Genomic DNA, 15736 nt, shown 5'->3' with positions numbered 1-15736 from the left:
CTTCTAGGGTTTAGCCTCCATGATCTCGTGGTAGATCTACTCTTGTACTACCCATATCATCAATATTAATCAAGCAGGACGTAGGGTTCTACCTCCATCAAGAGGGCCCGAACCTGGGTAAAACATTGTGTCCCTTGTCTCCTGTTACCATCGGCCTAGACGCACAGTTCGGGACCCCCTACCCGAGATCCGCCGGTTTTGACACCGACATTGGTGCTTTCATTGAGAGTTCCTCTGTGTCGTCGGTTTTAGGCCCGATGGCTCCTACGATCATCAACAGCGATGCAGTCCTGGGCGAGACTTTTCTCCCCGGACAAATCTTCGTCTTCGGCGGCTTCACACTGCGGGCCAATTCGCTTGGCCATCTGGAGCAGATCGAAAGCTACGCCCCTGGCCATCAGGTCATATTTGGAAGCTTGAACTACACGGCTGATATCCATGGAGATTTGATCTTCGACAGATTCGAGCCACAGTCGGGCACGCCGCACTGTCACGATGGGCATGATCTAGCTCTGCCGCCGAACAGTGCCCTAGAGGCCGCACCTGCATCAGCTCCGACCCCTAGTTTGGAGCCAGCTGCGCCGATCGAGGATGGGTGGTTGGACACTGCCTCGGGGGCTGCAATCTCTACGGCGATTGAGCCGAACAACAGCTTTGTCCTCTGTGAAGCCTGCGACTCCAAGGGGCCGGACTCCTCTCCGGACTCCGAGCCCTCCGCGCCCCTGCCGATCGAATCCGATTGGGCGCCAATCATGGAGTTCACCACTGCGGACATCTTTCAGCACTCGCCCTTTGGCGATATTCTGAAGTCACTAAAGTCTCTCTCTTTATCAGGAGAGCCCTGGCCGGACTACGGTCAGCAAGGTTGGGATGCAGACGATGAAGAAATTCAAAGCCCACCCACCACCCACTTTGTAGCCACTGTCGATGATTTAACCGACATGCTCGACTTTGACTCCGAAGACATCGACAGTATGGACGCCGATGCAGGAGACGATCAAGAACCAACGCCTATGGGGCACTGGAAAGCCACCTCGTCGTATGACATATACATGGTGGATACCCCAAAAGAAGGAGATGGCGATGGAACGGCGGGGGATGACCCCTCCAAGAAACAACCTAAGCGTCGGCGTCAGCGGCGCCGCTCTAAATCCCGCCAAAGCAAAAACGGTGATTCCGGCACGGGAGATAATAATACTCCGGATAGCGCCGAAGAACACCCCCTCCAGCAAGATTCAGCACAGGAGGATGGAGAAGCCAGCCCTCATGAGAGAACGGCAGACAGAGAGGTTGAGGGTGATAATTATATGCCTCCCTCCGAAGACGAGGTAAGCCTCGACGACGACGATGAATTCGTCGTGCCAGAGGATCCCGTCGAACAAGAGCGTTTCAAACGCAGGCTTATGGCCACGGCAAGCAGCCTCAAGAAAAAACAGCAACAGCTTAGAGCTGACCAAGATATGCTAGCCGACAGATGGACTGAAGTCCTTGCGGCCGAAGAGTATGAACTCGAACGCCCCTCCAAGAGCTACCCAAAGCGCAGGTTGCTACCACAATTAGAGAATGAAGCACCTAAACCTACTTCACCAGCGCATGATACGGCCGATCGGCCACCTCGTGGCCGCGACAAAGAGGCCTCTCGGCCCTCCACTCAAGCCGCACCCCGGCGCCGCTCGAAACATTCAAAGGCACGGGAAAACGCGCCAGACCTGTGAGACATATTGGAGGACAAGGCGAGGCAAACAAGATCGATCTACGGATCACACGGGCGCCCCACGGCACGTGACGGTGATCGTCACTCCGGATATAATAAATCCGGCCGGGCCGAACACAATAGGCAAAGCTCGTTTGAGCTGCGTCGTGATATAGCCCAATACAGAGGCGCCGCACACCCCCTATGCTTCACAAATGAAGTAATGGATCATCAAATCCCTGAGGGTTTCAAGCCCGTGAACATCGAATCATACGATGGCACAACAGATCTCGCGGTATGGATCGAGGATTATATCCTTCATATCCACATGGCCCACGGCGATGATCTACATGCCATCAAATACCTCCCACTCAAACTTAAGGAACCAGCTCGGCATTGGCTTAACAGCATGCCGGTAGTATCAATTGGTTGTTGGGAGGACCTGGAAGCCGCATTCCTTGACAACTTCCAGGGCACTTATGTGCGACCACCAGACGCCGATGACCTAAGCCACATAATTCAGCAGCCAGAGGAATCGGCCAGACAATTCTGGACACGGTTCCTAACAAAGAAAAATCAAATTGTCGACTGTCCGGACGCAGAGGCCCTAGCAGCCTTCAAGCATAATATCCGCGACGAGTGGATTGCCCGGCACCTTGGACAGGAAAAGCCGAAATCTATGGCAGCCCTCACGACACTCATGACCCGCTTTTGCGCGGGAGAAGACAGCTGGCTAGCTCGTAGCAATAACTTGACCAAGAACCTTGGTAATTCGGACACCAAGGACAAAAGTGGCAGGTCGCGTCGGAACAAGCAAAAGCGCCGCGTTAACAGCGACAGCAATGAGGATACAGCAGTCAATGCCGGATTCAGAGGCTACAAATCCTGTCAGCGGAAAAAGGCATTCAAAAGAAATACTCAGGGCCCGTCCAGTTTGGACCAAATACTCGATCGCTTGTGCCAGATACATGGCACCCCCGAAAAGCCAGCCAATCACACCAACAGGGATTGTTGGGTGTTCAAGCAGGCAGGCAAGCTAAATGCCGAAACCAGAGACAAGGGGCTGTGTAGCGATGACGAGGAGGAGCCCCGGCCGCCGAACAACAATGGACAAAAGGGTTTTCCCCCACAAGTGCGGACGGTGAACATGATATACGCAACCCACATCCCCAAGAGGGAGCGGAAGCGTGCGTTAAGGGACGTATATGCGATGGAGCCAGTCGCCCCAAAGTTCAACCCATGGTCCTCCTGCCCGATCACCTTCGATCGAAGGGACCACCCCACTAGCATCCGTCATGGCGGGTTCGCCGCATTGGTTCTAGACCCAATCATTGACGGATTTCATTTCACAAGAGTCCTTATGGACGGCGGCAGCAGCCTGAACCTGCTTTACCAGGATACAGTGCGGAAAATGGGCATAGATCCCTCGAGGATTAAGCCCACCAAAACGACCTTTAAAGGCGTCATACCAGGTGTAGAGGCCAACTGTACAGGCTCAGTTACACTTGAAGTGGTCTTTAGATCTCCGGATAATTTCCGAAGCGAGGAGTTAATCTTCGACATAGTCCCGTTCCGCAGTGGCTATCACGCACTGCTCGGACGAACCGCATTTGCAAAGTTCAATGCGGTGTCGCACTACGCATACCTTAAGCTCAAGATGCCAGGCCCTCGAGGAGTAATCACGGTCAACGGAAACACCGAACGCTCCCTCTGAACGGAGGAGCACACGGCGGCCCTCGCAGCGGAAGTACAAAGCAGCCTCTCAAGGCAGCTCTCCAGTCCGGCCGTTAAACGACCGGACACCGTCAAGCGCGCCCAGAGTAACCTACAACAAGACCTCCTGGCACGTTCCGAGCAGGCGTAGCAATGCGGCCCCAACCCCAGCCCTCGCGAAATAGTGAAACCAGTGCCTCGCGTACATAACTACGCTCTTGAAATACCATGGGCACAGGGGGAGGGGCACCATCACGGCACGCCCAAAATACGGCTTAAACCGTCCTAGGGGCTACCGAATTCTTTTTTTAATTTTCTCTTACTTTCAGGACTCCATTCGTCGGAAGGCCTGTCCGGCAGTATAATTGCCGCACAAACGATACAACAACCAGGGAAGCAGACAAGCCATGCCGCATTATGGAACTCCCAGGTTGTCTCTATCACGAGCAGTATACCTGTTTTGCATACAATTCCGCGGCCTGCCCCTGGACCGGACATGTTAAATAGTCCAACCTTTTGCTTATCGCGCTATTTGTATCGTTCTGCTTTGATCGCAGCCTTTTTAATAAACAATGCATAGCTTTTGTCTATTATTGCATTAATCTTTTTCATATATGTTCATTAATGACATGTTGCACCCGTACACTTTGGTACGGCCAATACACCAGGGGCTTCAGTACCCCTCAATATGGTGTGAAAAGTCCGAACACTTTCACAAGTGCGGCACCCCGAACTTATAGCATTATATGCATCGGCTCCGAATCATGTCTTGGGTCAATAGTTGGGTTTGCCCGGCTCCTATGTTTTGGTGCCTTACGTTCCGCTATATCGGCTAAGGTAGCACTAGGAGAACTACTGCGATTGTGCCCTAGTTGAGCTGGGCTGAGCACCTCAGTAGAGAAAGCTAAAACTGACTGTCATGATGAAGCGAGAGACCGGTCGCTGTTCGAGAGGTTTTTCGAGTCCTTAAAGACTTATGCCGCTTAGAGCGAGGAGTCGGCTTTGTCCGGCCAAGGCGTGGATAGCGCCCCGAACTCGGTCTTCCGAATACTAGGGGCTTCGCCGAAATTTAAAATTATAGAGTTCTATGGCTAAGTGAGAGTGTTCAAGCATTATAGTCTGATCGCCTTGTTCGTTGTGCTGAGCGCCTCCCTCGAAGGACCCAAACATGGGAAAAAGAGCGCTCAGGTTTATCCCGAACACCCCAGCACTAGTGGCATGGGGGCAGAAGCCGACGACTGGCCATCTCTCAATTTTTCATAAACAGCCGCACAGAAAGTAATATTTTAAATTTAAAAAGCATTGCTTAGCGCATATGAACAAGTTTTCAGCGCACAGGACAACACGAGCGAGTTTACTCAAAAATTACATCCCTGGTACATTCATCCGCCATAAGGCGGGCACCCTTCGGAACGTCCTTATAATAGTTCTCGGGCTTGCGATGCTCTTTCCCCGGCGGTGGCCCGTCCTTCACAAGCTTCTCACCGTCCAGCTTGCCCCAGTGCACCTTAGCGCGGGCAAGGGCCCTCCAGGCACCTTCGATGTAGACGGAGCGCTTGATGACCTCGAGCCTTGGACAGGCCTCCACCAGCCGCCGCACCAGTCCGAAGTAGCTCCCAGGCAGAGCCTCTCCAGGCCACAGTCGAACTATGAGGCCCTTCATGGCCTATTCGGCCACCTTGTGGAGCTCGACCAGCTGTTTCAGCTGGTCGCTCAGGGGCACAGGGTGTCCGGCCTCAGCATACTGAGACCAGAACACCTTCTCTGTCGAGCTGCCTTCTTCGGCTCGGTAGAATGCGGCGGCATCAGATACGCTGCGGGGTAAATCTGCGAATGCTCCTGGCGAGCTCCGGATCCGGGTAAGTAACAAGTAATTCACTTTCACATGCTTGCTTTGCATAAAGAAAGCCTTACCCGCCGCTATTTTCTTCACTTCATCCACCTCCTGAAGGGCCTTCTGGGCTTCGGCCTTGGCAGACTTGGCAGTTTCAATGGCCGCCGCGAGCTCCGACACTCGCGTCCTCGAGTCAAGCTCCAAGCTCTCATGTTTATTCATGAGAGCCTGGAGCTCTTGCCGCACCTCGCCAACCTACGCCTCATATTTCTCCCGCTCGGTGCGCTCCATGGCCACTCTCTTCTCGGCCTCGGACAGCGCCTGCTTGAGGGTCGCCACCTCAGTTGTGGCCCCTACAACAAGCCGCGTTAATCCTGTCATTTTTTGCAATTGCATCTTTTTTGTATTTTTCTATAAGGTATCTCTTACCTTCTTTCTCCTCGAGCTGCCGCTTGGCAAGGCCGAGCTCTTGCTCGGACCGCTCGAGGCCCTGCTTCAGGGCGCCCACCTCCGCAGTCAGTGCGGCGGTCGCTAGCAGCGAAGCCTGCATCCGCATATTGACTCTTTTCTGTTAGACTCCTGCGAATTTATTAGATCCTCTATTCGGCTTTTCTTTCCGAACGCCAAACAGAGCATCAGGAGCTACTGTCTATGCGGTAATATTTTCACATATTCTTACTTACCTCAAAGCCTGTTAGAAGGCTGGCACAAGCTTCAGTCAGTCCGCTCTTGGCAGACTGAACCTTCTGAATCACCGCACTCATAATAGTGCGGTGCTCCTCGTCGATGGAGGCGCCCTTAAGCACCTCCAGCAGATTGTCCGGTGCCTCCAGTTGGACGGGGGCCACCGGCTCAATAGGCTTGCTCCTCTTGGAAGGAGTTCGCCTACCGCACTCTGGAATCGTTGAGGATTCCGGCGCGGTGTCCGGCGCAAAGCCGGACTTGGAGCCCTGGGGGGGTCTTGTCTCCCTTACTCCTGGAGTCCGGGAGGTTGCCTTGCGGCTCCTCCAAGACCACCTCCTCTTGACCCGGAACTTGTTGTGATTCAACTTCGGCGTAGTCCGTAGTGCGGGGGGAGGTGGCGGGCGGAAGTGAATTCACGTCCGACGAATCCAGAGAGCCGCTCGACGACTCGTCGAGCCCGGCCTTGGGCGGACTGCATAATTATATTTGACATAAGGAAACATTGTGCCATAAAGGAGTACCATAAATTGCTCTGGTATCCGAACACTTACGATTTCGCCGGGTGCTTGGCCCTGTGCGGCCACTCCTCTTCGCCATCATCGGCGTCGGTGGAGTAGTCCGGAGGAGGGGTCTTCCTCTTCTTGGACCCTTCAGCCTCCCCTGTTGGGGCGGACTTCCTCTTCTTCCCTCCCCCCGCTGGAGGGGGAGAGGTTTCTTCTTCCTCCTCGTCGTCTTCACGGGAGGAGTGCGTCTCGGATTCATCGGACGATGAGTCCGACACCACCATACGCCAGGCACTCTTTCAAGTTCCCGTGGCCTTCTTTTTGGCCTTCTTCTCTGGCACCACATAAGGTGCCGGAACCAGCAGCTTCGCTAAGCGAGCATTGGCTGCGTCTTCGGGAAAAGGAGCCGGACAGTCAATCGGTCCGGACTTCACCTGCCAAGCCTATCAAAGGTAAGGGAGTTTAGATCCCGCATAGAGTCAAACTATGGAAAACCAACATCCTGTAAAAGGTAAAAATAGCTTACCGCACTAGCTTGACGCTGCGTGCTGAATCCGCGATCCTCGGAAGCGGATGCGGGAGCCTCGGCGCCCTTGAATAGCACCTTCCAGGCATCTTCGTACATCGTGTCGAAGAGCCTGCTCAGAGTTTGGTGCTGCGCCGGGTCGAACTCGCACAGGTTGAAGTCCCGTTGTTGACACGGGAGGATCCGGTGGACGAGCATAACCTGGACTACATTGACAGGCTTGAGCTGCTTGTTCACCAGGGATTGGATGCATGTTTGCAGTCCAGTCACCTCTCCTTCGTCGCCCCACGACAGGCCAGTCTCTTTCCAGGACGTGAGCCGCGTAGGGGGTCCGGACCGGAACTCAGGGGCTGCGATCCATTCCGGATCGTGCGGCTCGGTGATGTAAAACCACCCTGATTGCCACCCCTTCAGGGTCTCCACAAAGTAGCCCTCGAGCTATAGGACGTTGGCCATCTTGCCCGCCATGGCGCCTCCGCACTCCGGCTGGGTGCCGCGCACCACCTTCGGCTTGACGTTGAAGGTCTTGACCCATAAGCCGAAATGGGGGCGGATGCAGAGGAAAGCCTCGCATACGACGATAAACGCCGAGATGTTGAGGACAAAGTTCGGGGCCAGATTGTGGAAATCCAGGCCATAGTAGAACATGAGCCCCCGGACGAATGGGTGGAGAAGAAAACCCAGTCCGCGGAGGAAGTGGGGAAGGAATACTACCCTCTCATGGGGCCTTGGGGTGGGGAGGAGCTGCCCCTTTTCGGGAAGCCGGTGCGCGATGTCATTAGACAAGTATCCGGCTTTCCTCAGCTTTTTGATATGGCCCTCTGTGACGGAGGAGACCATCCACTTGCCTCCCGCTCCGGACATGGCTGGAGAAGGTCGAGGTGGGAAGTGCAGACTTGGGCGCTGGAGCTCGATGCGCGGAAGATGGATAGGCAAAGGAGGAAGAAGGCGTAAGTAAAAGGGTGGATCTTTATCCCCTTATATGGGCAGATGCGGTTGAGCGTCCCCACCAGCCTCATAAAACTCGCTTATCTCCCAAGCGCCGTGATAAATGGCGCGGTTGGGTTACCCACGTCCGTATTGATGAGAATCCCGTCAATAAGGGGACACGATCTCTGCTTTGACAAGACGTGCCAAGGAAATCGTCTCGCGAAATGTGCTGAGGTGGGGGAGTAGAAACGATTCGAATAAAGGCTTGGCCGTAGTGTGATGTCACGCTACGGAAAACGTCAGCAGATTAGATTTGTGTAAATGTTATTCTCTCTATGGCAATATGTGGAAACTTATTTTGCAGAGCCGGACACTATCCTTAGTGTTTAAAATCTTCTATGAAGTACTTGGAGGAGGAACCCGCCTTGCAATGTCGAAGACAATCTACGCGCCAGACTCGTCGTCATTAAAGCCTGGTTCAGGGGCTACTGAGGGAGTCCTGGATTAGGGGGTGTCCGGATGGCCGGACTATACCTTCAGCCGGACTCCTGGACTATGAAGATACAAGATTGAAGACTTTGTCCCGTGTCCGGAAGGGACTTCCCTTGGCGTGGAAGGCAAGCTTGGCGATGCAGATATTTAGATCTCCTACCATTGTAACCGACTTTGTGTAACCCTAACCCTCTCCGGTGTCTATATAAACCGGAGGGTTTTAGTCCGTAGGACAACATACAACAATCATACCATAGGCTAGCTTCTAGGGTTTAGCCTCCATGATCTCGTGGTAGATCTACTCTTGTACTACCCATATCATCAATATTAATCAAGCAGGACGTAGGGTTTTACCTCCATCAAGAGGGCCCGAACCTGGGTAAAACATTGTGTCCCTTGTCTCCTGTTACCATCCGCCTAGACGCACAGTTCGGGACCCCCTACCCGAGATCCGCTGGTTTTGACACCGACAGGGGGCACAGTGAGATAATGGAGAGTGACCTCAGGATCTCCGGCGAGACGGAGATGGAGATGGAGTGGTGCTAGGGGAGAGGGAGACGAGGCGAGGCATTCTATACAGCGGCGGTGACAGTGACTGCACAGTGCACAAGGTGAGGCTGACTTTGGTAACCCGGACACGCCGCCTGGACTGGTGTCAGCTCGGGCGCAGGGTCTTGTCACTTCACTGTGAGGACCGGATGAATAATAGTATTTTGACCATCAAGTATACCACAGTTGTACTACTACTAGTAGTAGTAGGAGTAGTAGGAACATGAGTACTCCCATGCTAGCATGCCTCTGGGTTCACTTCATCCTCCAGCTATCATCCATATTGCGAGCAGAACCAAATTCTCGTGCATGCGGAAGTACGAAGAAGGACTTTCCTTTTTTGAGCATAACCGCATATTCCTTAACCATAGTAGGAACATGAGTAGTACTCCCTCCGGTCCTCTTTTGTCTGCGCATAACTTTTTTCAGTATTTCTCTAATTAGTCTGCGTATATACCTTTTTGCATGCGCCCATTTCCCTCCATGCCCTGCATTCACAGCATTAATTAGCGTACGCATGAGCAGCTGCAGCCAGACTCCAGCCAATAAACTGCAGCATGCAAGTGGGCCACTCTGTGCGTGTGGGAGAGAGAAAAGGCAACCGAAGAGCCCGTCCAATCCATTGCATGCAGCAGTCAAACCACCGCACCTCTCCTCATGCATGCGCATAACTTCTCCCATTTACTTCTCCATCGGGAACCGATTTTCCTCAGCTTTTTCACTACTCCTTGATCTTCATTTGCATCCAAACCACACTGCATTCACATTGTTTTAACCTCTTCACATCCTCCTGGAGTAATTCCGAAGCCCCTATAAATAATCATCTTCTTCAGTTAGACTAGCCATCTAATCCTAATGGCCAGTAGTGCTCGGATTTACCATCTTTGTACCGTCGGATTGGCTTCATCCAACGACCAACTTTCAAAGTTATTCACACACTATATAGGGGGTATAGACACAGATGTGCCGGCCCGTTGCAATGGATCCAAAGTATATCTATTTAGTGGAGTGCACTCTAAACACATTATCTATTTATTTTTCTCTAACCTTTCGTAGCCATGCAACCAAGCCACATAAGCTTCATGGGTGCCCCCCACATCATACTATTCATACTACGTTGACATAAAAAAGATAAATCACCCAAAACAAGATCTTCCCGTTTTTTGTTCCTACGATGATGTGCCGTGCACGTACCTACTAGTTGTATAGTGGTAGTACTAGTTGTATAGTACAAACTGGGTACTAGTAGGAGTAGAGTAGTACGGAATGCTCCTACTCTATCAACGAGCCCCATCTGACACCAAATTTCTTGGCTTCCGTGCTACAACTAGATCTTCCCCTCGTTTCTGTTTTCCAACCCGGCGGAGGGCGGGGTGCGGTTTGCCAATAGTCGGTTTGCTCAACAGCGGTCCCACATGAAAGTGAAAATGCTAGGCAACACGCCTTCCCTAAGCTATGTGTCGTGCCGGACGGGCCGTGGAGTACTCCCGATTCCTGGGCGTGTGTGGAGGGAGTGTGACGCGAACGCGGCAGGCCTTTTCCTTTCACTAGCAATGTGCCTGTGCGTTGCGACAGATCCAAAATAGTAGAATAGTAGTACTTGTTCACAAACTTGAAAGAAATCACTCTTGTTTTGATATACTCCTAATATATTACTCCCTTCGTTCCTAAATATTTGACTTTTTAGAGATTTCAAATGGACTATCACATACGGATTATATAGACATATTCTAAAGTGTAGATTCACTCATTTTGCTCTGTATGTAGTCACTTATTGAAATCTCTAGAAAGACAAATATTTAGGAACGGAGGGAGTACTTTTCACTCAAAATATATTTCTCGGGTTGTTTTGATGAGGTGAGGGAGGGATGTGGTTGCTTTCAAGATAATAAGGGGTTTTCTACAAATTGGAGCAGAGAAGTGGGCTATTGTTGCAAAAATGCCACAACTTACCTCACAGCCGTTAGATGCAGATCTAATGGTCAGAAACGACGGATGGCAGACACACCACCATCACCAACTGAGTCTTTTATAGGAGTAGTATATATATTTCTCAGGCTGTTTTGATGAGGTGAGGGAGGGATGTGGTTGCTTTCAAGATAATAAGGGGTTTTCTTCAAATTGGAGAGAAGTGGGCTATTGTTGCAAAAATGCCACAACTTACCTCACAGCCATTAGATGCAGATCTAATGGTCAGAAACGACGGATGGCAGACACACCACCATCACCAACTGAGTCTTTTATAGGAGTAGGAGTAGAGAAACATGTATAAATTGTAACATTTTGGTTCTGCTCCTTGGCACGATCGATAGATAGAAATAACGATTGGAAACGCTAGGGCGGGGCTATTTCCGCCAGATAAGCAGGGTACGTAGTAGCTAGGTTGGCGCATCGTTGGTTTGGTCACACGCGGTCCGACATGTTCTAGTGTTTCTAGCAAGATGCCCGCGCGTTGCATGAAGTTGATGGAAAAGGTAAGCACAACTTATAAATTGATGGATGGAGTACTAGTTACAGTGATGCATATAATTAAGCAAAGGGATCGCACATGTCGGTATTGACTGGAACGAGAATGCAACATCACAATAAGAATTAAGGCCACGATGATGATGCGATCGCAATGGTGGTTACAGAAGGCAAGAAGAAAGATGCATCCATCAACATACGACCTCCTCCCCCTCAACTTAGTGCGCCAGGCCACCGACTGGCAGCTAAGGAGCGGCGGCTTTTGTGGTGAGGTCGAGGTGCTTCTCAGCAAAGGCATCCAAGGCTTCCAGCCGGTTGAGGAAGGCCAACGTCGTAGCGTCCTCACTGGCCTTGTAGATACCTATGTACACGATTTGCTCGTACACGTGGATGTGTAGGTCGACGAATTCTTGCAAGGCGAGGCGCCTCGTGGCAAGAGCGACCTCCAGGTGGACATTCTTCGTGGCATCGGCGGGCAGTCGCAGGGCCACCAGTGCTTGAAAGAGGTTTCGGCCATGGAGGCCGATTAGGGTGGCAGGCAATGAGGAGCCCGGGCGCGCGGGCTGGAGGAGTACGGTGATGTCATCCGCGAGCTTCTTGAGGACGGTGAACTTGTTGGTGGTGGCAACGATCATCTGGTCCAACTGAGAGTCGTAGTTGGTGTCGACGGTGGCCATCCACCAGCCGGTCTCCAACACCATCTGGAGACGATCCTCGGTGCCATGCCGCAGGCCGACGTTGTGGACCATCTGGCACAGCCGCTAGCCGCTCGCGCGCATCGCCGCCATGGGTCTGGAGTGAGCTCTTTTGCGCTTAGTGTAGGTGCTTAGGCAAATGCTTTGGTGCGTACGATGTTGTAGATGCATTGGAATGGAGGGGCGCCTTTATATGAGGGCAAACTGCGTTGCATTCACATCGTGTAGCCTCTTTTCCTGGTCCTCCTCCCATTACTTCCCTCATGCATTAATTGAAGGAGGATGCATTGGCCGTTCAACATGTCGGGAACCGCTACTCCCTCGCTCGTCTACATTAAAGCCGTATTGGGAACTGCGCCGCCTGCTGTCAAATCAAATAGTGTTGCGCCGCCCGCTGCACGCCCGGCTGAACACGCCTCCTCACCTCCATCAAACCCCTCCGTTAAACCCACATGCAAACCGAGAAACCTACTTCGGCCACACGTCCATTCATGAGCGGGCCGGGATTAGACGCAACACCGACCGAGCTCCTCCCATCCGCCCTCAGTTTAAACAAGGCCAGACGCCGGCCAAGCTCCTACCGTCCGCCCTCTATTTACACGAGGCTAGATAGACAGCGGGCAAGAATCGCACCCCTCTGCCGCTTCCCCATCTCCTCCTTCACCATTTTCTCCACTCTTCCAATGGCTTCCGAGGAGCCGTTCTCCGGCATATTACCCGGCTGGGTGGCCCGCCGAGCCCTCCGGATACAGGCGAGGCCGCTCGGTGCTTCACCAACCTCGCTTGGCCCGACGGAGCCAGTTGCCGCCCCAAGCAGGCGCGTGGTTCAGCAACTCGCCGCTCCAGTTCAGCTCGATGAGGAGTGGCGAGTTGCTCCACGCCGGCACGGCGACGAGCACACCGGTATGGGCGTCATCGCTGCCGCGTTGTACCGCGCCTCCCATGTCTGTGGGCGCGCCTCCCGTGCCTGCGGCGGCGCCATGCAGGCAGAGACAGAAGCCGGGTGCGTGGACAGCGACGGATCGGTGGCCAGCTTCTCAGTGTCCACCGCCATCATCGAGGAGAAGTAGAACACGGGAGGCCGCCGCCACTTGGGTCCCATGAAGGCTACCGCCGAGGCGACGACTGTGCATTCAGGTGGTTTCTTTGCTTCTTCGTCTCTTCCAAGGACCTTCATCGACCCCGCAAAGTGTCTGCTGGACATGAGGAAGACAAAGGGATCCGCGTGCGGCCATTTAGATTATGTACTCCCTCTCCAGCTGGCGGGAAATTTTTGTTCTAAGAATGGATAAATTGTATGTATCTATAAATAAAATAAGTCTAGATACATCCATTTCTAGGACAAGTATTTCCGGACGGAGGGAGTATTAATTATACCAAGAGAGCCGGATTGGCACCGCTTAGTTCATGTAAATGTAATGAAATCCATCATGTTTATATGAAGATCCGACTTTTTTATACGAAATCCTTCATGCTTATATGAAATCAGTCCGTGTTTGCACGAATTTCATCTGGTTGGTTAGAGTTGTGAAAATGTATGCCGCTGGCGTTTGATGTCATCCTCCGCGGAAGGAAGCGGGAGGAAATTTGCCGGCTGCCGTTGGAGATGCTCTTATGCTGGAAATAATAGAGTGACATCCAATCCATTTGAGTTAATTGTGTGTATGATTGTCCCTCTATAAAAAGTTAATTGCATGTACAGTGTACACGTGACTTGCAGGGTGGCTACAGCTTCGTACAGAAAGTTAAAAAGAAACAAGTCCATCCTTAATCTTGTATTCTAAGTACTCTGTGGGTTCCACTGTCACTACAGTAGCGAAAGAAGTATATATTAAATAAGTAATATATAATATAAAAATCTAAAGTTAAAGACAGAATTCAAACTCATGTCATCGCGTTGCGAGCATCCGGCGCTAACCAGTCCAGCACATGTTTTGTAGACCATGTTGGAGATATATCTCCATGTCTACTCTTATACTCCATCCGTTCCTAAATATTTGTCTTTTTCAGATTTCAAATGGACTACCACATACGGATGTGTATGTAGACATATTTTAGAGTGTAGATTCACTCATTTTGCTTCATATGTAGTCACTTGTTGAAATCTCTAAAAAGACAAATATTTAGGAACGGAGGGAGTAGAAAACAGAGTTGGTGATGATGGTGTGCGTGCCATCCTGCAATATAGGCCGTTGGATTCATATCTAACGGATAGGAAGAAAACTATGGCAATTTTACAAAAATATACCCACACTTCTCTCCATGTTCGCAAATACGGCCTTCCCTCGTTCATCCTTTTCTCTCACAAGATAAACTACTCATACAAATGCATCTTGATGTTCCGTGCAACGCATGGGCATCTAGCTAGTTTCTTTTAAAATAATTACTGTGATAATTGGGTTGAAGTGATATATTTTATGTCTGCCCCGAATGATTTCAGATTCACTAGTAGTAACAAAGAAAAGGTTTCCTTGTTAATTAATAGAAAACAGGGTGAAAACTATCACATGAGGCCGGTAAAAACAAGGTGGGTTCAGTGTCATCATCACTACAGTTGTGCGTGCACGAGAAGTCTACATATCGAGGGGGCTACTGAGCGAGGCACAGAGACACAATGTTCGAGAGAGAAACCAATTGACAGATTACGATCAGATCGAGTTGCCACCCTTCTGCTATCATTGTGGGGGGGGGGGGGGGGGAGGGAGAGAAAGACGTATCGAGAGTGTGCGCGGTAGGCACAGAGGCACAACTAGCGAGTGTGTGTGTATGTGTATGTGTATGTGTTTGAAAGAGTAGATAGATTACTATCAAGATCGAGGTGCTGCCCTACTCCTTCGGTGTCGGGTAGTGTGTGTGCGTGTGTGTGTGTGTTTGAGAGAGAAGCCAGTCGATAGATTAGTATCAAGATCGAGGTGTCACCCTACTCCTTTGGTGTTTGGGAAGTGTGTGTGTGGTTGTGTGGGTGTGGGTGTGTGTGTCGTGGGGGCAGTGACACTTACATATCCCTACTCTTATAAAAAACAAAGTTGGTGATGATGGTGTTCCTGCCATCCTGCAGTATAGGCCATCCAATTTATACCCGACGGATAGGAAGGACACTGTGGCAATTTTGCAAAAAGATACCCACACCCCTCTCCGCATTTGCAAATAAGGCATTCCCTTGTTCATCCTTTTCTCCCACAAGATAAACTACTCATAGAAATGCATCTTGATGTTCGGTGCAACGCATGGGCATCTTGCTAGTAGGGAGAAGGAGTTTTTGTGACACATATCTAGCTATATTAAGGGATAGGTAGATAGCATTTGTGCGAGGCATACTTAAAGCATCACGAAGATAAACAAAATTGTGTGCATGCAAGTGCCATAAAAAATGAAGCGAGAAACAATGTGTGCGCGCACGCGCGCGCGCGTGTGTGTGAGAGAGAGAGAGAGAGAGAGAGAGAGAGAGAGAGAGAGAGAGAGAGAGAAATCTCAAAACAAAAGGTGCTCTTCATATGGTTCCGGAACTCAAGTTAACCTTAGGCATATGTGTGAGAGACATTATTATACTTTGAGACATTAGTGGTTGTGGGTGGGCGGAATTAAAGGGGTGGGCGTGTTCGACAGAGAGAGCGTGTGTGTTTCTGTGTGAGAGACTTGTAGGACGGGGTA

The sequence above is a fragment of the Triticum urartu genome, chromosome 6 (assembly GCF_003073215.2).
Source record: "Triticum urartu cultivar G1812 chromosome 6, Tu2.1, whole genome shotgun sequence".
Lineage (NCBI taxonomy): Eukaryota > Viridiplantae > Streptophyta > Magnoliopsida > Poales > Poaceae > Triticum > Triticum urartu.
Note: the sequence above shows the minus strand (reverse complement) of the source record.